General features: G+C 33.5%; 1 protein-coding gene across 1 annotated transcript in view; it reads right to left on the minus strand.

Moving 5' to 3' along the window:
- LOC123547618 (octopamine receptor 1-like) overlaps positions 1 to 24,108 on the minus strand; it is a 226,450-nt gene that overhangs the window by 121,030 nt on the left and 81,312 nt on the right. The window contains exon 2 of the mRNA XM_045334871.2: positions 12,725 to 12,780. The gene's annotated coding sequence lies outside the window, so the exon portion shown is untranslated. The remainder of the gene's footprint in view (positions 1 to 12,724; positions 12,781 to 24,108) is intronic.

A 24,108-nucleotide genomic window follows, 5' to 3' on the forward strand; every position in this document is an offset into this window, starting at 1 on the left:
ACAAAGAAAACCGCCGCTGCTGATTACATGTATACATTGATTGAAGCCATTTAGCATTTTAGAATGTAGAGAAAAAGCACACAATCTATACAATTATAGTTCATAACTATCCGTCAGCCTGGAGGGGATGCAGACATTTTTTTTCTATTCTTTTTCCTTAATTCTAATGTTCCTAAAGATATATTTGTATGACAATATGAATGTCGCATATCGGTGTGACAATATGAATGTCGCATATATATCGGAGTGACAATATGAATGTAGTATATCGGTCGCATTTCTCTTCTTTTTCCTTAATTCCAATTTCCCGAAAGATATACCTGTATGACGAAATGATGTAGTATATCAGTCGCTTCTTCTTTAATTTTAGATTCCCGGAAGATATATTTGCATCATCTGCACCTCATATTGAAATTCTTAAAGATATATCTCTATGACAACATAAATTTCGGTTATCAGTCGCATGTCTCTTCTTTTTCCTAAATTCTAAATTTCTGAAAGATATATGTATCACATGCAGCTTATATCTAAATGTGTATCAACCTGTATCACCTACACCTTATACCTAACTTTTCTAAATATATTTCATATTCACCTGCACTATATTGTTAGTTACACTGCTTGATGGTGGCAGGATAAGGGATATACGCTGTCGAAGAAATCCATATAAGGGATATACGCTGTCGAAGAAATCCATATAAGGCGAGTCTGATATGGATTTTGTTTATTCCCTTTTGCACTAAGTACTGTAGTTTCATATTATGTTCTATAGTTTTCAATTATTGGATACATATTGGATATCACCATTCTTCCATACTGAATGTATTGAATGAATTGAATAAGATAAGATACGGTAATGAAATATGAGGCGCTATGCATTTTACGAGTTTAATAAATCAATATTGGACGACATTGCCTGCTGAAAATTCTCTCTTTGCTTACTACAGGGTCAATTCGACCAACGCTTCATATCTTTAAAATGCCGTAATAGACTTCAAAATTGCGTTATACTTATTTCATACCAAAATTATTAAATGACTTTATTTCATTCTCACGATGTCAAACAAGAGATAAATAAATTTGATTAAAGGATATAACATTAAAATTCTGATTACTGTCATGAAAAATAACCATTAACAACTAATTAACACTGAACTAATTGTTATGCAATAATCATGAAATAACTGATTACTGGAGGAATCAATATAATCAAAATTTTTTAACCTTCACCTTGATAAATTTCTAAATTTCTAAAATGGACTGGTCCATCTTTCAACTTTGGCAGTACCACTTCTTTTCCAAGGAGGTTTTCACTGAAAATCTACTGACTGGATAGCGAACACTGCAGACCATGATCAGTGTAGGCTGAATTTTGTCTGCACTGGTCACATAGGGAGAATTACGTGCTGGCAGCAGGCTAAAAGCTACATAACCGAACCTATGTCATTTGATTAAAGATATGGAAAGGCTGCTTTGTAAGTTACTACGAATAACGCATGTTTTGCATCAGTGCTATCTAAGGCTGTCAGTGACATTTTCCATTACTGTTAAAACAGAAATCTAATTTCGTTTAAAGGTGCTTTTGGCATTTTATGCCATTTAATGTCTATGCAACCGTAGGCACAATTCTTCAAATTCGTTTATCTTTCAGCTTGTAATTACTTAATGTACAGGGTTTGTTTAATTTAGTAAACTGCAGTTCAGATAAAGGTTTTCTCTCTAATACATAACACACGAGAGCCACAGTTAAGTAGACGTTGGATATCAGTAAAGCTAAACCATATTCAAATGGAATAACGCAGTCCTACATACCGAAATAGTAGAGATGTTTACAATAATAAAACTTATTATATACCTATGGAAATTTAAGTTCAATGTAAATAGAAGCATTGTGGAAAGTACTTTTTGATTAAATAATATGTCCGTGCACTACATCTTAATCAATTTTCATAATAAAAATACAGCATTAACATATTACACATCTACATTTTCCAACTGCTTTTCAAGCATGTAACATTATAAGGTAGACAGATGGACTATACTTAAGTACACTTCTAAGATTAAATCGCCTTTCATTATTGTAAAACCTTGTCATATTAGTTCAACCAACGATATGCATCTAGAAATTCCCTTTTTCAAAACTTGTATGCAATTATCGTTGCCATTTTTTCATGCATGCCAGCAGTAAATTCTCTTCACTATCAGTCGCCGATATATTCTCTTAAACTTGTCTGTAAGATCTTTTATATACATGTATCAAGTGTTTCATCTTTTACACGAGGACCAGGTTATATCAAAATGAATACAGTTCAATCTTACGTTCATTGAATCAGCCAGATGTTATTTTTATTAATATAATGTGATTCTTATGGCTACATAAATACTTCTGGTTTCATTACATACAATACTGATGCGTTGCACTGAAAATTTCGTCATGGTTAGAACCAATAGCATTTGGCTATAAATCACTACGGAAACACTTTCTTTAATAACTGACATACCAATATGTTTTACATGACTTCGATAAATGTAAGATGCGTTTCGAATTGTTACTCATTCTTATTTCTAATGTTCTTGATCTGGATTGATATGATTAGCGATTAATTAGATCAAATAAAATTAGCAATTAACTGATTGGTAAAACGGACATCCAACCAGACGCTGATACAATGGTAAATATAAATCTTTGTCTTACAATTTCACCAACCTTTCATATAAAAGTAATTTTCTACGGAAAACTCAGTTACAATATATTTTGACAAACTTTGCATTTGCCATGCATATATTGTATGCAGTCGGACAAAACTACTTTAAGCTACAATAACCAATGTTAGGAAATCAAACATTACCAAGTAAGACATCTATTCTTGATATATCTGCTTCTTCAAGCAATTTGATTGTCCGCATTGTATGTGAGGAAGAAAATTTTTGCATAATGGAGGAATTTGAGACACTTTAACGAGAGATGATTGATGATGTGTATAAAACGAAAGGATGATAAATTAACAAAATTAAAGGTTTATATTGGCATATTCCTTTGTCATATTTTATAAAGTTGAATTCAAAATGTAGTCCCGTTCTTCATCCAGGACTCTAGTTTCATGTCAATAAACCCATGATTCATGAAAAATGGCTATTTCTTTTTAAAATTAATCATTAATTGTGTAGACAAAACATATGTATATAGAAACCTTATACAGTAATATAATGAAAGCAAATCAAATCAGATTGTGTGATGCAATAATATACAAAAATCCTTACACGTTTATGACGTCTGTGTTTATAAATGGAAGGTTCTCGTTAAAAGGACAATACCATCTAAATTAAAAATTATCATTGTGACAAAGAAAAGTTTTTTGAAAGACTAACAAAATTTACGTAAGAGAAAATGTATAAGCTATGTACAACACACTGAAGTGAAATAATCATCTGATATTTACTGTGTAGATGTTCAAATAAATAACATTCAAATAAGCCACTATCGGAATTTACATCTCTTGGCACTTTTTGAAATGGTTATACCATTAGTTGCTTCTGCAAAAATAAGGATATTTATAACTTCTTGCCTGAAACTTGTCTATGCAGAAGTCTTATAATGTTTATAAACTATAAATTGCAACTGAAAAGGACAGAGTACCTTAAACAATATCGCTATCTTTTACAGTTTTGTTCAAATTGTGTAGTCCAATATATGCCACAGGTTCAAATGAAAATATGATTGCCTAATTTTGCTAGAGATTTTGTCAGTTATTCACTCTCATTATTTGCATAATATTTGATATTTGAAGTACACTGCATTTTATTGTTTAAATAAAAGTAATAATGTAAAGTAAAACCTACTTAGGTTTTCAATAACATCTAAATAATTATCTTAATGTTCAAACAATTAAATGAAAATAAACATGTCTCCGGTAGCATTTGAGCCTAATATAACTCACACGAACGGTCAACTACTAATGCGAAGACGTCACACTAATATGAAAATAATACTTCAACACGTTCGCATTAATCTGCACACTAATAATGTGAATATAAAACTTCCACACTTCGCACCCGCCCGCTTAGCTCAGTAGGGAGAGCACAAATCTACGGATTGCGGAGTCGTGAGATCGATCCCCAGGCGGGGCGTATGTTCTCCGTGACGATTTGAAAAAAATAGACATTGTGTCTGAAATCATTCGTCCTCCACCTCTTTTTTTCATGTAGAGAAACTGCCCGCCAATTCTGTTGAAAAACGGCGTTAAACACAAAACAAACAAATCAACACATTCGCTTTAAATTTAATATTGGTTTTCATATCGCTAACATATGGATTATTATAGCATTTCTAATATGATTTACGAACTGTAGTGAATATCTTCTACCAAGAGCAATCTTAGGTACGAAGAGCGTGTTAAACAGATAATAAATATTGCCGATTCCTCTCAGACCTGTTGCAATTTTGTCAAAGAGAAATGCAATACTAGTTTTGCTGAAACAGTATTAGGTAATCTAACTTGTAACAAAAATTGCTGCAATCTCGTAAAAACACACTCAGAAAAAGACGTTATTACTTAAATCTATCGGAAGAGCAACTGGAAGCAATAAGCTGTAAATGAGAGGTACTTAAAATATCTAACACATCCACCCTGACGTCCTCTAGCACTGGTTTCAACGGAAATCTATCTTAAAGACAGATGAATGGATTCGATTATTCCCATAGACCGCCAAAAATCAAAGTATTGTTATCTTTAAACACGATTTCATGTTTAATTAAATAATAATGCGACTCTGTTGGTTTCATTTGCGAATGATATGAAATCTTTACTTTAATCTTTCAATACCTGTTACAGAAATAAAAGCCTTGAATGCAAAATCAGAAATCCTATGTAAACAGCAATTGTTATGTGCAGATGCAACGCAATTTAATTCTTTTTTGTTTTCGATATGAAACAACATGAATTAAAGTATGATGTACATCTAAGTAAGTAACAGTGCATCAACGTCGATTTTTATAACACCTTGTCACTTTTTGTTTTTACAATTGAAAAATGCCTATAACTTCAACTGAAAATATTTGAGTTGACTACTGACTGGCTATGTACTAGGCAAATGTAATACTTCCAACATGACCTGACTAAAATCATAAATAAGCCGTACAAGAACAGACTCTGTAAGATACAGACATCTTTTCACAAAATATAATTATTTCAAAGACATTACCATAAAAACCAAATATGAAAAACTTTAATGCTTCGCCTCGCCCTCTATAAAGCATACTGACCCTACATATTTCCGTAGAGGGTCAGTAACAAACCCAATAATTAATAATACACAAATTGAAACATATTCCTTTTTATGTGAAAGTGTCCAATAAGTCAATGACCGTAGTCCAATTTGTAGCACATAAGAAGTCTAATGCAGTTCAATCTTTCTTGACGTACACTCATTTTCTAATACAGCGATACTGTGCTTCAAAAGTATGTCTAAATCCTGATTATGTTTGGTTTCATTAAGAATGTTTTAAAACATAAATGTTCCTAATGATTACTTCCGGGATGATTACCTTAGATCGCAATTACCTTTTTGAACGAATGCAAATTTTCATCAGATAGAAAAAGTGGAAAGTCCACAGGTCGCTCAACACGACAAAAGCGAAAATGTTGCAGGTTCGGTTTGACTGAGCCTGTTCATGGACGAAAGTGGAAATGCAGCTACCGTCCACGCCCCTCTAGCCCCAGGCTTAGCAAAACTCAACATTTAAACATGCTTCAAGTACAAAAAAAAAACAATTTAGAGACATCCGCAGATGTGTTCATATGGCGGCGCAATAGAACCTGCAATGATACATTTGCATGTAAATCCATGAAAAGCGGCGTATGGTCCCTGGTTAAAATGATTGGTTTGCCCTAAACGAGAAAACAATGGGTAGAAATAAACAAACTGGAATTTAGAGGGGGGATCTAAGGTTATCAGTCGTTTGAATAACGTAAATAAAATCTGAAAAGTAGATCCTTCGAAAGCACCGAGAACAAGGCGAACAGTGAAAATTGCAGACTCGGTTTGATTGAGTCTGTTCATGAGCAGTAATGGAAAATGCAACACTGCCCACTTTATTCATTTTGTTGCTACTAGTAATATAAGTCTGAACGCCTAAGAAAAATCATTGTCAGAAATGGCACCAGTACTTCAATAATGTATAATGTACAACTTAACCACATGAAATTCAACTGAAAGCTGAAAGGCTAATGCTAAGTCGGTGCTAGTGGGTGTGATGGGTGTTGTACATTTCATTTTCTCACAGGAATACGCTCAAACATTGTTTGCTTTGTTGCATTCTGAGATTCTGAAGAATTTTCTTACATATTTTATTAACAACCAAAGCATCGTTCTTTACGAGCCGTCTCGAGCCTGTAGAATGTCTCGGTGTACTTGGATTCAATGTTGTTTGAGATCGCGGAGTCAATACTTTCAGGTACTTTGGAATAAAAAATCAAAGAGTCCTTAATTCATGTAAGAGTTGCGCGTAAACCAGTGCTACGGCTACGGCTTCATGACGGTTTTCGTACATTACGTCTCGTAAACAGACTTAATCAAACCGAGTCAGCAATTATTTCGCTTGGTAACAATCTGTGCTTGCATAGATTTTATTAAACAGCAAATCACATAAAAGACAATTACTCTGTCTGTTTTCTGATTATCTTGTGAAGTGTTACAAACGCAAAAGTATAATTTATGTCTTTATGATACTGTGACAGACCTATAGCATATCGTCGAAAATTTGATTATTTATTTTCGTAGATTCAAGATGAAGAAAATTAAGTCCGCTCAATACCTGCAAGCACAATTATATTGATAACATTGTTGTCATAATGTACGAGCTAGCCATACAAGAATGTGTAATCTGTCAGGTTGATTAGTTATATTAGCTAGATAGCCATACCAGAATGTATAATCTGTCAGGTTGATTAGCTATATCAGCTAGATAGCCATACCAGAGTGTATAATCTGATATAAAGATTGATTAGTTATATGAGCTGGACAGCCATACAAGAGTGTATATTCTGCCAGGTTGATTAGGTATATGAGCTGACCAACCATACCAGAGTGTATAATCTGTCAGGTTGATTAGTTATATCAGCTAGACAGCCATACCAGAGTGTATAATCTGTCAGGTTGATTAGTTATATCAGCTAGACAGCCATACCAGAGTGTATAATCTGTCAGGTTGATTAGTTACATGAGCTAGATAGCCATATCAGAGTGTATAATCTGTCAGGTTGATTAGTTACATGAGCTAGACAGCCATACAAGAGTGTATAATCTGTCAGGTTGATTAGTTATAAGAGCTAGACAGCCATACAAGAGTGTATAATCTGTCAGGTTGATTAGTTATTTCAGCTGGACAGCCATACAAGAGTGTATAATCTGTCAGGTTGATTAGTTATTTCAGCTGGACAGCCATACAAGAGTGTATAATCTGTCAGGTTGATTAGTTTTATGAGCTGGAAAGCCATACAAGAGTGTATAATCTGTCAGGTTGATTAGTTTTATGAGCTGGAAAGCCATACAAGAGTGTATAATCCGTCAGGTTGATTAGTAATATGAGCTGGAAAGCCATACAAGAGTGTATAATCTGTCAGGTTGATTAGTTATATCAGCTGGACAGCCATACCAGAATGTATAATCGGTCAGGTTGATTAGTTATATCAGCTGGACAGCCATACCAGAATGTATAATCCGTCAGGTTGATTAGTTATATCAGCTGGACAGCCATACCAGAATGTATAATCCGTCAGGTTGATTAGTTATATCAGCTGGACAGCCATACCAGAATGTATAATCCGTCAGGTTGATTAGTTATATCAGCTGGACAGCCATACAAGAATGTATAATCTGTCAGGTTGATTAGATATATCAGCTGGACAGAGGTTGATTAGTTATATCAGCTGGACAGCCATACAAGAATGTATAATCTGTCAGGTTTATTAGTTATATCAGGTAGACAGCCATACCAGAATGTATAATCTGTCAGGTTGATTAGCTATATCAGCTAGACAGCCATACCAGAATAATCTGTCTGGTTGATTAGTTATATCAGCTAGATAGCCATACTTGAATGTATAATCTGTCAGGTCGATTAGTTATATCAGCTAGATAGCCATACCAGAAAGTATAATCTGTCAGGTAGATTAGTAATATCAGCTAGATAGCCATACAAGAATGTATAATCTGTCAGGTCGGTTAGTTATATCAGCTAGAGATACAGAATGTATAATCCGTGCAGGTCGATTAGTTATATACTAGACTAGATGTATAATCGTCAGGTCGATTATATCAGCTAACAGCCTACAGATGTATAATCTGTCAGGTCGATTAGTTATATCAGCTAGACAGTCATACCAGAAAGTATAATCTGTCAGGTCGAATAGTTATATCAGCTGGATAGCCATACAAGAATGTAATAATCTGTCAGGTTGATTAGTAATATCAGCTGGATAGCCATACCAGAATGTATAATCTGTCAGGTTGATTAGTTATATTAGCTGGATAGCCATACCAGAATGTATAATATGTCAGGTTGATTAGTTATATTAGCTAGATAGCCATACAAGAATGTATAATATGTCAGGTTGATTAGTTATATTAGCTATACTGGTGACCATACCCGCTTGGACGCGGGTGACATTATTGAGTCTCGTTTTGTAACAGGAACAATGCGTAACATGTCTATGCATTGCACAAGCTTTAAAAGCCAATCATCCAGCACTATTTACAGTTTAAAAATCCTTGTTATTTCAATGTGCTTGACATTAACATTGAATATAAGAACTTGTAAATGCCGATGCATGTTGACAGGACATTGTTTATTGGTATAATGTGCTTCTAAAACTGATAAATTCTCTCCGCTCTGGAAGATGAATTCTTCATCGAGTATAAATAATTACCTTTAACATTATCCAGGGAAGCTCACTTGAATGCAGAAATATTCAAAATGTGAAAACATTATCCTTTGAATGCACCCAAGTGTAGCTCTATTCAGAAAATAACTAAAATATGGTAAGAGACGAAATAGATAACTTTAAAGACATCCAATGGCCATATGTCAGTAAAATATTTTTCGGCGACGCCGTCTAAATTCGTTTTCGTTACCTATGCCACGTGACTTCAGTTTGCAAATCAAACTACTTGATAACGCATTAATAGATAATTTATCAAAATGGAAGATTTATGCAACACTCTGCCTGATTGGACGAGAGTGTCAATTTCTTTCACTCTGTTGATTGTGCTACGCTGAGTGAAATGTAGACAAAGCGTTTATCCTAAACGACGCTGTTCACAGTTTTAAAGCTAACTTTGGCTCAGTATATTTAGCAAGAATATTGATATATCTCAAAATGATAAGTAAGTTTAATAAATATGATAAAAACCTGTTCAAATGCCAACATATATCAAATTAAAGAAAGAGCTGAATACGGTCTGCGTATCACATGAATAAGGGTGTGATAAGAGTCTTTTATGTAGAGAAGTGCTTTTTAAAAGATTTTCCTTGTTACAGTTGTCGTCTGTATATGAAAAGGTTTCTTGCTTTTGTGGCTTATTCAGATTGCATATTAAAATGAGTACTTGTTTGCTTTGATATATTTGTTATAAATTATTTAACTGATTTATTATATATGAATATTTTTCTTTAGTATGGTATGCAAATATTGAACTCACTTGAAATCTGTTTTATTATATATATGCTATATAATGACTGAATCTCATTACACTGAAATGTAGGTATGCTGCATACAAGTTATCTATGTGATATGACTACGGTCAAACTTTGCTTATGAAACAGAAATATTGCAATAATCACAATTGTATGTTTTGCTTGACCTTCACTTTTTTATAGGTGTGACGTCATTGTCCAAAGATTCAAGAATAGCGAATATGCATTTGTTAAAGCGGGATCAGTTGGCATATTTTAGAAATAAATAAAAATAATAAATAAAAAAATCCTTTAATTGATTTTTTCTCATGTTTTCTAATCAAACTTGATGTGTAGCATCTTTATTAGGCCCGCAGCCAACTTTGTTCAGCTGTGACATTTGACCCCTTTAAGCGGCTGCTAGAGCTAAAACTAGAAATGCCTTTATACAGCGTCTCATGAACAGCTTGGTGGATCTTTGTCATACTTGGTCTGGAGCATCATTATAAGGTCCTCTTCCAAATTTATTTATAAAGGAACTTGGGCCCTATTAGGGACCACTTTAGCTAAAAGTAGATATGCCTTTCTTCGCATTAACCACTAAAATGTAATGGATTTTTATCAAACTCGATGTGTAACAATATCATAAGGTCTCCTGCTATTTTGTTACAAATGGGGATAGGGACCAATTTAGCTAAAAATATAAACACGTTTAATGACCTCTTCTCATAAACCGGTTCATGAATCTTCATCAAACTACTGCTGTAATTATTCGTCTAAGGATAAACGAAACAAAATTGCAACCCTAAGAAACCTTTGCGAAAAATTAAAAGAGAACCATTTAAATTGTTAAAGCGCAGTGTTAAGTTTTGCAATTTGAAAAATGTTAGATGAAAGATGAATGTTAGATGAAAAATTCATAAACTTCTTTCCTTATTACAATTCGCCGACCATCATTTTTAATGATATTTCTTGTTATCTTTAAATACCTTACTTTAAATGTCATGCATTAACGGTTGATTATTAAAAAGCAACAATTTTTAGCGGTAGTACACGTTTATACTGTGTTTAGCTGTATGTATGTGTGTAAAGTGTGTACGATTTCAACAAACCATACATAGTACTGTTAATAATATTAACTTGTTAATTCTATATTTCCATAAGCTACATGTAGTAATTGTTCATGTTTTCTGATACGAAACTTGGGTCTTATATACCTTTCAATTGACTGTGAACTTGCACGATTTAGCGGCAACGTATTTTTCAGTACTGCAGTAGGAGAGTAAACGAGTTACGATTAGTTTATATTTATATTTTTTTACCTTGAAATTTAAATCACTTTGGAATTGTCTCGGCAAAGCAAAATTCCGATTTTATGAGTTAGTCAAATAATTCCACAGCTTTAGTAAACAATAAAAATATAGATAAAATATGAATAGAATAAAACACTCAATATAAGACAGGTATTCGCCATCCCTGCAAGAAATGCAATTTAAAGTGTTTTGTAAAATGGGGTATACCTAATACAAAGCTAATATTACTACATGTTTACACAATAGTTATAGTATAACTTTCAGTTTTTTGTATGTGAACTGGCTTATCACCATATATCGTCATATAATGTGATGTATGATTAAAATGTGTATTATGCATAAACTTCCTGTCTGTTAAGCAGTGAAAGTTTGTTACATACATTGTTAACATCCATCTGACTACAACTGGCAACAAGCACAAAATTTCACAAAATTGCTTCAGAAGTCCTTATCGATCCATGACACAATACTATTAATTCTATTTAACTTCTTTTTTGAAATATTTCCCCAGCTGGCTTACGGAAGGTCGGTGGTTCTACCCAGGTGCCCGCTCGGGATAAAATAATACACGAAGGGGCACCTGGGGTTTCCTCAACCATCAAAGCTGGAAAGTCGTCATATGACCTAAAATTGTGTCGGTGCGACGTTAAACCCAACAAAATAAATAAATAAATAACATATTTCCCTTAAACATGTTATATGCACTGTTAAACCATCATGTCTCAACTTAATCTGTATCCCTTTTAAATTTACACTCACTGAATTAAACTAAGCGATAAAAGTGAAATGAAACTAGAAAAAATATTTCTTATTCAAACCTTTGCCCTCTAAGTGAGTGCGTCTTATTATTAAACTGAATATTTAGCGTTTAGATAGATTGAATTTAAATCAAAATAATTTTTAAAATGTTTTTTAGGGTCGAATAGTATGAATAGACTCTAAAAAAAGTATTACATGACATATACATGACTGTGCCGTTCTGGCTATTCTGGCAGGATTTATACATATATCCTTTATCATTCATAATATGCATCTATTTAACTTCCCAGGAACCATATTTTGGTCAATCTATTTGAAATAAAATAACTGAAAAATACATGTAACTGACAAAATCGATATACAAGTTCAATAGTAAGGGAATAGAACAGCCTGTAATTACAAAATGCACTGTTAGATAATCTTTATTTCAATATTACATAAATATCAAGACTGCTCGGAGGCAAAGATACTTCTGAAACATTGTCTGATGAACAATATCATGTACTGAAAGACCGAATAATGATGAAAAGGAAACTATCCTTTGGAATAACACAGTCCATCTAAACTTTGTTTTGATCTTTAAGAAACTAAAATGGACTCAATTTGTTTCAAATTCGTTTTAGCTATAGTCTTGTTATTCTTTTAAAAAAATCTACATGTTTAATCATTCTAAATCAAATTACTATTTGTTATGACTATATTAGTACTACATAAAACATATACTGCCAGGGTGTTTTGAGGGAGAAAGAGATTTAAACATTTATTCTTTTGGTTTACCTCACAGTGAATGTTTACTACGTTTGAAAAAAAAAACATATTTTATTTCATTGTATCTAATAATAACATGTTTCCCAACTTAACCCAATGTAAAACGTTGTTTACCTAATATAGTTTCTGAACGTGCACATGTAATAATGTCATCTTGAATTTGGATCACCTTGAAGCAATAAACCAATTATAACATAAACAATAAACTTACGTGCTTGTCTTTGCTAGTTGCATACGTTTCCATGGCTATCCCATCTTCATAGTGACCTGAAAAATGTACAAAAGGCAATAAGCATATTTGAGTTTAAAAATACAATTTAATCATTCTTCAGTACAAAATAAAGGATTATTGTTCAGGTTTGAATAATGATTTTTTGAGACTTTTGTCAATGGAATACGTTATAACATATTCAACGGATAACAAGCCACCATAACAATGCTGTAATTACTTTTTCTGATTTCGTCTGACTTTGTCTTTTGCGAAATAACTATCAACGTTTATTTAACTGCTGCTTGATATAAATGTGCAATTAATTCATTTTTTTGATAACGCGCTCGCAGAAGAATAAGATGATGCTTAATGGAAACGGCAATAACAATGGCAAACTATAAGGAACTTTGCATGTTTCAACGTCATCAACGTCATCAACGTTATCAACGGAAGTATCGTTATGACAACGTCATGGTTGTGACATAATAACGCATCTATGACATTTATCCTTGTCTGGATTATAGTGGTTATGCAATAGCATGAACACGTAAGGATAAAAAGAAATAACATTACAAATGTATATTACTTGCCTACAGCAACAACATGTTCAATTTATATCATTTTACTAGAAGCAAAAATGAGACTATAATTGCTCTGTCCGACTATCTGAAATGAAAGATTTTTTCTCTTTTCTACACTTCTAATCTGTCAATTTTTTCTGGCAATATTCACAGTGTAATACCATGCGTCTTTTTGAATGAGTATTTTTACCTAAAGATGTGACAGTGTAACTGTCGCCGGAAAAAACTTGGTTGTTCATATGACCAATGCAATGAAATTATATTTATAGGCAAATGTAAATCTTAAATAGAGCAAAGAAAAGGGAATATTACGCCAGCAACTGGACTGGAAATTTGTCATGTAAACGTTTACAATAAACAGTCTGACTTTACTCTTCTCTATTGTTAGTTCACAATTCAAATATTTATTCTATTATGAGTAAATTTAAATTAAAAAAAGATGCGCAACTTAATTGTAGCCATGAAAGCTTTGCTTGTTTAAATGAGAAATGCATATAAATTGAATGTGCATAGTAATCCTTCAACATGTTGCATTTCTAACACGACCTCAAACTTTGAAGTGTACAATTCATTGACATTCTTTTTCACTTTATCTTTATCCTTGCCTAACAGAAAGAGATATTTACCTAATTCTGTGTCCTTGACAGACATACCGGAAACCCGAATTTTAGTGATGTTTAGATTACCAGACGCCCTTATCATACAACTGATAATAAGTTTTTCCAGTCGACTGGAAAACAAATTACAGTTTGTCCGATCTGTGGTCAAGCATTTAATAAAACGTTAGTGTTTTCTTGTGTAATTCTAGCAGCTAGAGTACTCGGACTTGTTTCCTGGTGCATGTATTCCTAAACAAGATTAATTCTGAAATAATGATATAACACAGGAATGCACCAAACGTTGTCTTATGTTAAGGTTTGAATTTATTAGCTTAGTGGATCTGAAACAGTGTTTCATAAAAGATAATAGGTAAGAGTAGGTTTCCCGGAAGCACAGAGCACCCTAAACACAGCCATAGAGCCATGCATCGCAAAGTAGGCCCACAATAACAACAAAAAGAGTTGTAACGGAAAAAATATGGTACACGGGTGGCTTCAAAAATCCACTAATACATTTTAATTATATGCAGAATACAGAAAAACTTTATTTTGTCATTATACATGTAAGTAATTGTGTACGGAAAAGATACAACATGATTGGTGAAAGACTGACGTTTCCATAATGTTTTCGTAAAATAAAAAATGAATTACCATTTCAAATTTTATTCGAAAAGACTTGTTTTTTTGAGTGTAACAATAATTATAGTTATTTGCATATTAATGGAAATAAATTGATCGCATCATTTGGGGATCTTTTTGAGATATTCTTTTGTTTCCCTGAAAGTCTCAATCTAAGAAATTGCTAATCCCACACGTACTCACAATAATGTTAGCTACCAATTTAAATACACTGAAATCGTTCAATTATGCAAAGCATGCTTTTACCAAAGTCAGGGATTCAATAAACAAAAACGCATTTGTCTGACCTTGAATTGAAAGAAACAATAAAGGTAAAGTAAATCTACTCTACGGCATAAAATACTTATATAATAAACATTTAACTGTATAACTGTGTTTGAATTATATCTTTCTTGCCAAAATAATATATCTGCACATTTTGAAATAAATAGAAAATACTACGACATACAGACATTTGTTTTACAGTCGGTTGCAGGTATTTATAGGTTATTAGATTTATTTCTAGAAATATGCACGAGTTCTGCAGCGGAAATATTGTGCGACTTTAGGAGCGCAATATTATTCTGCGAAAGAACGAGTGCATAATTCTCGATGCATATCTAATGACCATTTTATTACATGCGCATCTACACTTAAAATTATTATATAAATGGTTCTAATTTGTTATTAAGAGTGAAATTGAAACTATCGTCGTTGAATAACTTTTAAACGCGACGGCATACATGAAACTGACGTCACAAATTGGAATTTGAACTTTAGTATTGATGTTTCAGGTTCCGCTGAAATTTAATGGAGTTTTTAAATGCGTATGTAATAACATTAAATATGAGCCGTGCGATGAGAAAACCAACATAGTGGGTGTGCGACCAGCATGGATCCAGACCAGCCTGCGCATCCGCGCAGTCTGGTCAGGATCCATGCTGTTCGCTAACAGTTTCTCTAATTCATAGCTTAAAGCGAAGCATGATCTGACCAGACGGCAGCTGTCTGGATCCCTGCTGGTCGCAAACCCACTATGTTGGTTTCCCATGGCGCGGCTCATATTACGTTTTATGTTGGGTATCCATTTATGGGAAAAGTATCAAGCTTTATGCTAATGATGTCGTTATAAAAATAATTGCAGTTGTTACATGTAATGTCTTTAAGTAAGTATTTCACAGATCAAAAAGTATTTGCCAGTAATGATAAACAGTTCAGCCGATTCTACCGTAAATATGAAAGTTGTTGAATGTGTTGGTATTTTTTATTAGTTCAATGATTGCTACCGTAAAAGAGTAGTTGCATTCGTCAGTAATGATATTAAGTTCTACTAATTAATTAAACATATCAATGATGGTGTTTTAGCTGAATTGTATCATCTCTATCTATTTGTTTTATATAGGTACAATGTATATAGTTATGTTATATTTCAACAGAACAAATCTAACGTTATTATAAAGCAAGTGTTAATCGCGTTCATCGTAGCCGACAGACTTGATGCTATCCTTATTATTGCTCAGGTTAGAGTGCGCATTACTGTTTTATAAAAATGCAAATCTTTTACCATCTTTCTTGATTGATTGCTTGTTGGCATGCATGCGAGTATTTCCGCATCCGCTAAAAGAAACTCACCATAGCAGAATAAAGGTCATTGGCCTTTGTTTTTAATAACAGAATTTGTTACAGGCGAAATCATTAATGAAACAAATACTGTAGACAGGATAGAATTCGCGAATCTTTTTTCCGTAATCTTGGGGAGCGTTCCGTATATAGTTTTCGCGAATTCCTTACTTTACGAAAAAGGAGAAAGATTTTTAGTACAATTTTTGTAAATATCTATTTCACAGACACAGTTCGTGACATCATATTCAGAAATATAGTCAATTTGCGACAAATGGTCACTCATTGGCATACTGAAGTTTCTCCTTTTTAAAGTGTCTATTTAAAATAAAATTTGAAAAGTAGATCCCTCGGAGGCACCGAGAACAAGGCAAACAGTGAAAATTGCAGACTCGGTTTGATTGAGTCTGTTCATGAGCAGTAATGGAAAATGCAACACTGCCCACGCCCCCTAGCACCGGCTTAAGCAGTATTCAATCTTCAAATCTAAATGAGTTGAAAACAATGCTCCCGAAGGACCAGAAAATATAACAACACTGAGATGAAGTCGGGGCGACTTTTTACGGCCGCCACACAGCACTTAACACCCGCTGTTGTGAAGTAAATAAAATCTGAAAAGTAGATCCCTCGGAAGCACCGAGAACAAGGCAAACAGTGAAAATTGCAGACTCGGTTTGATTGAGTCTGTTCATGAGCAGTAATGGAAAATGCAACACTGCCCACGCCCCCTAGCACCGGCTTAAGCAGTACTCAATCTTCAAATCTAAATGAGTTGAAAAAACCTAATTCCAGCATAGCTCGATAACGAGAAATCCAGAGTTAGTTGCCTAAACCTTGTCCACTCTACTGCATCTTCGAATATAGATATTGATATCAAGAGACAAGAAAAAAAATCAAATTCTGCCGTTCGTTGCACAAAAGAGTACACTTTTCCAAACAAAAGGATGTGGAAGCGATACGTCACATTTAGATACTTAGACTATAAAAAGTCACTTTTTAATGGTGGAAAACTGTAATAAAAATGAGTTCGTATAGTATTCATTTTTAGGACATTTCCATTGCAATATTGTCATCTAAGTGCTACTTCTTGTAAAAGCATTTATCCAGTATTTGCAATAAAGTGACGAATGCTATATGAATATTTAGATTTGCTGGCAAGAGTAACATGCCAATCAAGGACACTATAAAGTTAAGATGAGACTGACGCTACTGAGAAATGGACATCATTGTAGAATGTACAGAGTTTTCCAACATAATAGATTGATACAGATTGTAAATGCCTAGAATGATGTAGTATTATATTAATAACAGATTGCGAAACAATTACTGTGTCTTGATAAACAATGTTCTGAAAATAAATACCCCCACTATTTTAAGTTTATTAACCTATGTTCGTAGTATAAAATCGAGTCTTTGGACAGATATAAGAGAGTGCAGTAAACCTGACAATGAGTATGATTCTGGAAAACTGAATTTCAGTGATGCGAAACTGGATAAATAGCTGAAAAAATAGATTATTGATGTGTGGAAATCATTTTAATTCATACAGCAAGTTAACTGGAAAAAACAGTAGAGAGAAGGCATTCAACACATGTACTTCTTAAGAGGAAGCAATTTCCATTTTAAAAGTTTAATGTTTGCCAAGTGTAGCTGAGATATATGTGGATTTTCAATACCAGAATTATTTTTTATCTCATGGAGGAGGTGAAACTGGAAAAATAGATTAGTTTCTTCGGCCAAGACGTTGAAGCACAAACGAAACAAGAGGGCCATGGTAGACCTAAGTCGCTCACCTGACTTTTACTGTTTGACCTTGAACATAGGTATGACACACTGAATCATGAATGGTTACGACTGTGTTTACTATAAATTGGTGTCCCATAAAAGTGCCATCAATTAAATAAATTTTGGAAAGGCTCTTTCAATGATGCTTCAGACCAAGTTTCAAGACACACTTCAAGAGAAGAAATCACTTAAAGGTTTTTCTATTTTTAGCGATCCATAAACAGGACCAAACGCCCCCATTTGAACAAGTTTAGGAGAAAACATTTTTTTTTATAAAATATTTTTTTTCATATAGTTACATATCTAGCTAAATACTACGGGAGAAAACTTGACAATGATGGTACAAGCCAAATTTGATGAAGATTCATCAAGCGGTTTATGAGAAGTCGTTTTAATGTATTTTCAGTTTTAGCTCTAACAGCCCCTAAAAGTGACAAATGCCTTATTTGAACAGCTTTAGGAGAAAACCTTGCAATGACGTTACAGACAAAGATCCATCAAACTGTCCATAAGAAGAAGTCGCTGAAAGATATTTTTTATTTTTAGCTTTTGTGACTCCTATAAGGGACCGAGCAGCCCTATTTGAACAAGATTTGAAGAAGACCTTATAATTATTCTACAGATCAAACTTGAAAAGATCAATCAAGCGGTTCACGAGAAGAAGTCGTTTAAAGATTTTCTATCTATATTTTTCTAAAAGTCGAGCATGCCAATCTAAACGAAACTGGAAGGAGGACTAATAATAACGCTAAAGACAAAGTTTGATGACAATTCATCGAGCGAAACGTAATAAGAACTTGTTTGAATGTGTCCCTATTTTTAGTTCTAGTAGCCCGTTAAAGAGCCACGTACCCCAATTTGTAAAACTCTGGGAGAAGATTTCATATTAATGCTACAGATCAAGTTTGATAAAAATCTTTCAAGCGGTTCATGAGAAGGAGTCGTTTAAAGGTATTTCTATTTTTTAGCTTTAGCAGCCCCTAAAAGGAGCCAAGTGCCAAATTTGAACGACTAAGGAGGAGACATGATGATGCCAAGTTTGATGAAGATCCTTTGAGAGGTTCATGAGAAGACGTCGTTTAAAGTTATTCCTATTTTTAGCTGCAGCGGTCCCTTAAAGGGGCCGAGTACTACCATTTGAACAAAATTTGATACGTACTTTAACATGAAGCTATAGACAAGGTTTGACGAAGATCTGAAGCGGGATGAAGTCGTTTAAATGTTTATTTTTCTACATTTAGCTCTAGCGTCAGAAAAAGATGTCAGGCGGATCCATTTGAACAAATACTAGTAGAGAGGACATTGTCAGTATACTACAGACCAAGTTTGGTGTAATTCTGACCACAAGTTTCAGAGGAAAAAAATGTTTATGTAAATAAAATTGTGGACTATGGACGACGGGTGAGGGTGATGGACGACACATCTGTATCAATCTTTCAACCTGAAGCGAAGGTGAAAAACGATATAGTGAGGTTGTAAGTAAAACAAATATCCAGATTTATATTATTCAAAAGGCTTTATACAAATGTAATTTAGCCTGATTGTGAAGAAGACCTGGAAAGTATTAATTTTCTTTGAACAAAAAGTGCTTGTGTTTTCTGACATGCTCATGAAGAAAACCGCAATACTAATTTGAAGACTTACGATGTTAATAAGAATACTTTTACATTTAATTAGAATGTCTCCCGTGAATGATAAAAGATTATTAATGCAGTTCCATCACGAAGTTAATTCATTATTCTTATAGCATGAACATCTCCCCTGTTGTTATTCAATAATGAAACATGTAATAACGTGAAAAGTCTTTATTTCACTTTTATTGTTTTATATCATGATTGACTTTAGTAATAATCTTCCAATGTCATTAAGAAAAAATCACTTGAGGCAGACGCTTCCAGTTATTATAAGACAAAGTCACTCTTACAGAGGCGCTTGTACATCTCCTGTCAATCTAACAAAACGCTGCTGCTATCATAGAATATTTAGCATAGCATGCCGTTATGTAATCACATATCTCATTTTCTTATTACAGTTTTCAAAACGTATCAGCTAATGCTGCCGTTTCAATGTAATAGTTGTAATAATAAATCAGGCTAAAACACAACGCTGCTGGTACGAAGCATACCGCTATGTAATCATAGATATCATTGTCATATCACACCTTTCAAAAAAAAGTTTCAAATATGTCGGTAATGTAATGACAGCTGCACAACGCTGTTGCTACGATGATTTCTAGTATAGCATACCGTTATGTAAACAAAGATCTCATTGGCTTATTGTAGTTTTCGTCTTAAAACCATTATTTAAAAAAAAATGTTCATAAATGAAACAAAAACCGCATGGCAAAAGAAATGCAATTTAATGAACAAGGAAATTGTGTTTTTAAATACGCAATAAAATAACAAGACGTCGATCTGTCGTGGCATTTCTAGATTAATTGAAAGAAAATGTTTTATAAACATTTACAGACTTGAAGTCATATTCAGTTGTTGCTTTTGCAAATCAAATTTTGATAATACAAGCATTGAAAAAATTACAAAATGATAGTGTTAACATGTCTGATAGAGAAGTACCGGCGTTCAGACCAAAATTATGTCAGAGGATAAAAAATCGTCTAAACTTACTTCAGTTTTTTCTTACTCTTACTAAATTCAATTATAAAAGTCAATGTCATATCTATATGATCACGTCAGTCTTATCAATTTGTTATATTTGAACGTGCGTCTCCAATATCTGATCATGTTTAAGCATGCATGTATATAACAAAAACAAGACTAGACCGATACGTTATCATGACCTACATTACAGCACGCAACACTTGTCCAGTCTCCATTTGTATATTCTTAAGAGTTCTGAAATAATGTAACATTGCATTTTCCCCTATTACCTGGCCTAATGACGACGGTGTGCACAGGCAAAAAAATGTTTAATTACTGATGAAGTACGTGTTCAAACATCATATAGTAAAGGGTTATTTAAGTAATGTGTACGTATAACGTTGTTAGTTTGCGTTCAATTTTGTGACATTTAAATATGTAACGAAAATATGAAGCTTACTAAACAAAAGGTACTGATGTCTTGCCAAAAGGCAAATCAGCAGCTGCCGAATGTGTACCCCATGTATATTGCGTTTTAATTTGTTCGTTTTGTCCTTTTTACTTTGTGTGTGAGTGTGTGCGATGGTTTGAGGTATGGAGAGACAGCGTTCTGGAACGTGGCTTTCCCCGATGGATATTTATCCCTGTATTTTATTTTCCGTGAAATAATAATTATTTAATGATAAACCCATTTTTCCTTAAAGAAGTAAAATGAATCCCAGGTATGCATATGCTATAGTCCGTCACTGTTTATTGAGTCCTGTCTCTACCTTAAAATAAAATATTTCTTGTTAGAAGAGTGCTTGGTAACGTTAAACATGAAAGTATGATCATCTGATGAAAACAATTGATAGCTTAAACGCCAAATAATGTCAGATATAAATATTTACTGAAAGATAATAAATATAATGCAAAACATTGTAGTTTTTAAATTTTAGTAAATTAGAACTGCATGAATTGAAAGTACTAATAAAGTAATTGTTACGCAGAATTTATTATGACGAAATTCAAATTTATTTTGTATAGATATAAAAACTGGCCATTATACCTACTGAACAATCCATATATGACGGCCAGTCCGAATATCTGAATTCTCTTTAAGAAAAATAAAACTCGTCTTAAAGTCAACATTATTTTTGCGGGTCTTACAAGACCATTTACTTTTTGGATAATTTCCCGGAGCAACTGGCTTTTTTAATGGTAAGTTGCGCATAAAAAGCTGTTGTGTGTGTTGTAAATTGCGCAAATCATTCACTGGACAAAGGATGTTTACATCTTTATGCAGAGAATATTTTAAGCACGCAAGATAGTATTTCATTAAGTACAGTTGGAAATTTGATGCGTATCATTGTAGTTATTTCTAGATTTCGTATTCTACTGGCCTCTAACATTTTTAGTTTTAAAATCATTTGCAAACGTAAGCGTATTTGATAGTTTTTGAACGCTTGTAAATCTTACTTTCTCGTAAACTATTCGGTTTAGGTAGAAGAGATATTTTTCTCTGCTTTTCACGTAAATTCAGTTTAGTGTAAATCAGAGGATCTGTTACTCAGTGTAAACTATGATATTCCATCCCTGAATTACACTGACATTTACAATGTGGTATTAACGCTGGACAAGTGTTTATTGGCCAATGCACAAGTTGCTACAAAAGTGGACGCAAGAATTTCTGAATAAACGCTTCGGTCTGTTCAAATAACAAGCTATGAAAATTTATTCGCCTAAACTGGATTAGCCTCCTTGACAGTTGGCAAGACTTACTGGAAAAACATCAATAATGCAATGCCAGTGGTTTTGTTCACATAGTAAGCCGATTACAATTTAATGGCAATTTGATATACAGTCTGGCGGAAATAAAGGTTCACTAATCGGCTTTGCAAGTAGACACGCATAAATATATTAGATATATTATATTTTTGTAAACACTATCACACTAACATCCTAGCAAATCAAATACCAAGACAGATATATTTTTCTTGTCTAGGCAATTCATTAAATATATACCATCCATAACAGGAAATATTCAGAAACCTAAAAAGTTATCTTTGTATTAAAGGCATGTGTATAGACACACTTATTTTCAAAATATGACTAAAATTTCAAATATCGCCAATTCATCATCCAGACCCCTAGTTTCAAAAATCAAATCTAGATAATACAAGATTAATGTAAGATGTCTATTTCTTGCAAACAGACAAAAATATCACATAACGCAATCTGATAAAACAAATCAAAATTCTTAAAGCACACGAGGCCATTATTGATAATGATGGTTATGTTTGATGCTATCAAAAGTTATTGAATGTTTTCTAATAACAGATATAGTAAAATAGTAGTAGAACACGTATCGTCTAGGCTACATACAGCCCATTAAAATTTTAGATTTTAGATAAGCCGTGACTACAAGAGTTTTCCTCCCCTGGGCTCTATTGATTTTTTTCAGTCACTTTATAAATTTGTGCTACAACATTATCACAAAAATATTATGAAATAGAGAAAAGTGGAAACTCCACAGGTCGCTCAACACAACAAAAACGAAAATGTTGCAGGCTCGGTTTGATTGAGCCTGTTCATGGACGGTAGTGGAAATGAATGCTACCGTCCACGCCCTCTAGCCCCGGGTTGAGCAGAACTCAACATTTACACATGCTAAAAGTACAAATAACAATTTAGAAACATCCGCAGATGTGTCCATACGGCGGTGCACATGGAACCTTCAATGCTACACTAGTGTGTAATTCCATGAAAAGCGGCGTATGGTCCCCAGATAAAATAATGGGTTTGCCCTAAACGAGAAAACAATGAGCAGAACTAAACAAACTGGAATTTAGAAAGGGGATCTGAGGTTATGGAGCCTGCATATCACAGGAACTGCCAAAAGACAAAATTAAAAAGCAGGCACCATATCCAAGGGGTGATTAAACAATACCCAAAGCTATGAAAGCGGGATTATTGGAACCACCCAGGCCGAAATGTTCATGCTGAGAAACTAAACAATACCAGTAACACGACATAAAAGTCGTGCTGAACGATCTGAGAAGATTGAAATATAAAAGCCCTGATTGAATGTACGGGGAGACTTTTTACGGCCGTTTCGGAAAGGTAAAAACCGAAATCAAAAAGTGAGGCTGCTGTGGTGTTTGAACCCACAACGTGTAAAGTGGTAAAACTAAAAGTCCAACGTCTTAACAACTCGGTCACGTAAAGTCTAATAGTATTTATATACTAATAAAGGCAGCCAAAGGAAAGGTCAATATCTATCGAAGATTGACTGACAATTAAACCTGACACACTTTGACATTTTTACTAAAGTAAGCTTACAGCATTTAAGTATTTACTCAAAACTCATACAATTTGTTAATGTCAAGCATCATACAATATAACAAGATATAATTTTAGACGTGCACTCTGAAATATTTCAAGTCAAATGAAAATCTAAAACATTGCCACTTAAACTGCACTTTGATTGTAATATATATTTCCATGCAATTCAAGCACAAGTCGTCTCAATAATGCGCTAAGCATGTTTTGATTGGTAGATATAAATGTAATAGTTTGTATACCAAAATAGTGAGAATAATACC

Source organism: Mercenaria mercenaria, chromosome 9, assembly GCF_021730395.1.
Source record: "Mercenaria mercenaria strain notata chromosome 9, MADL_Memer_1, whole genome shotgun sequence".
Lineage (NCBI taxonomy): Eukaryota > Metazoa > Mollusca > Bivalvia > Venerida > Veneridae > Mercenaria > Mercenaria mercenaria.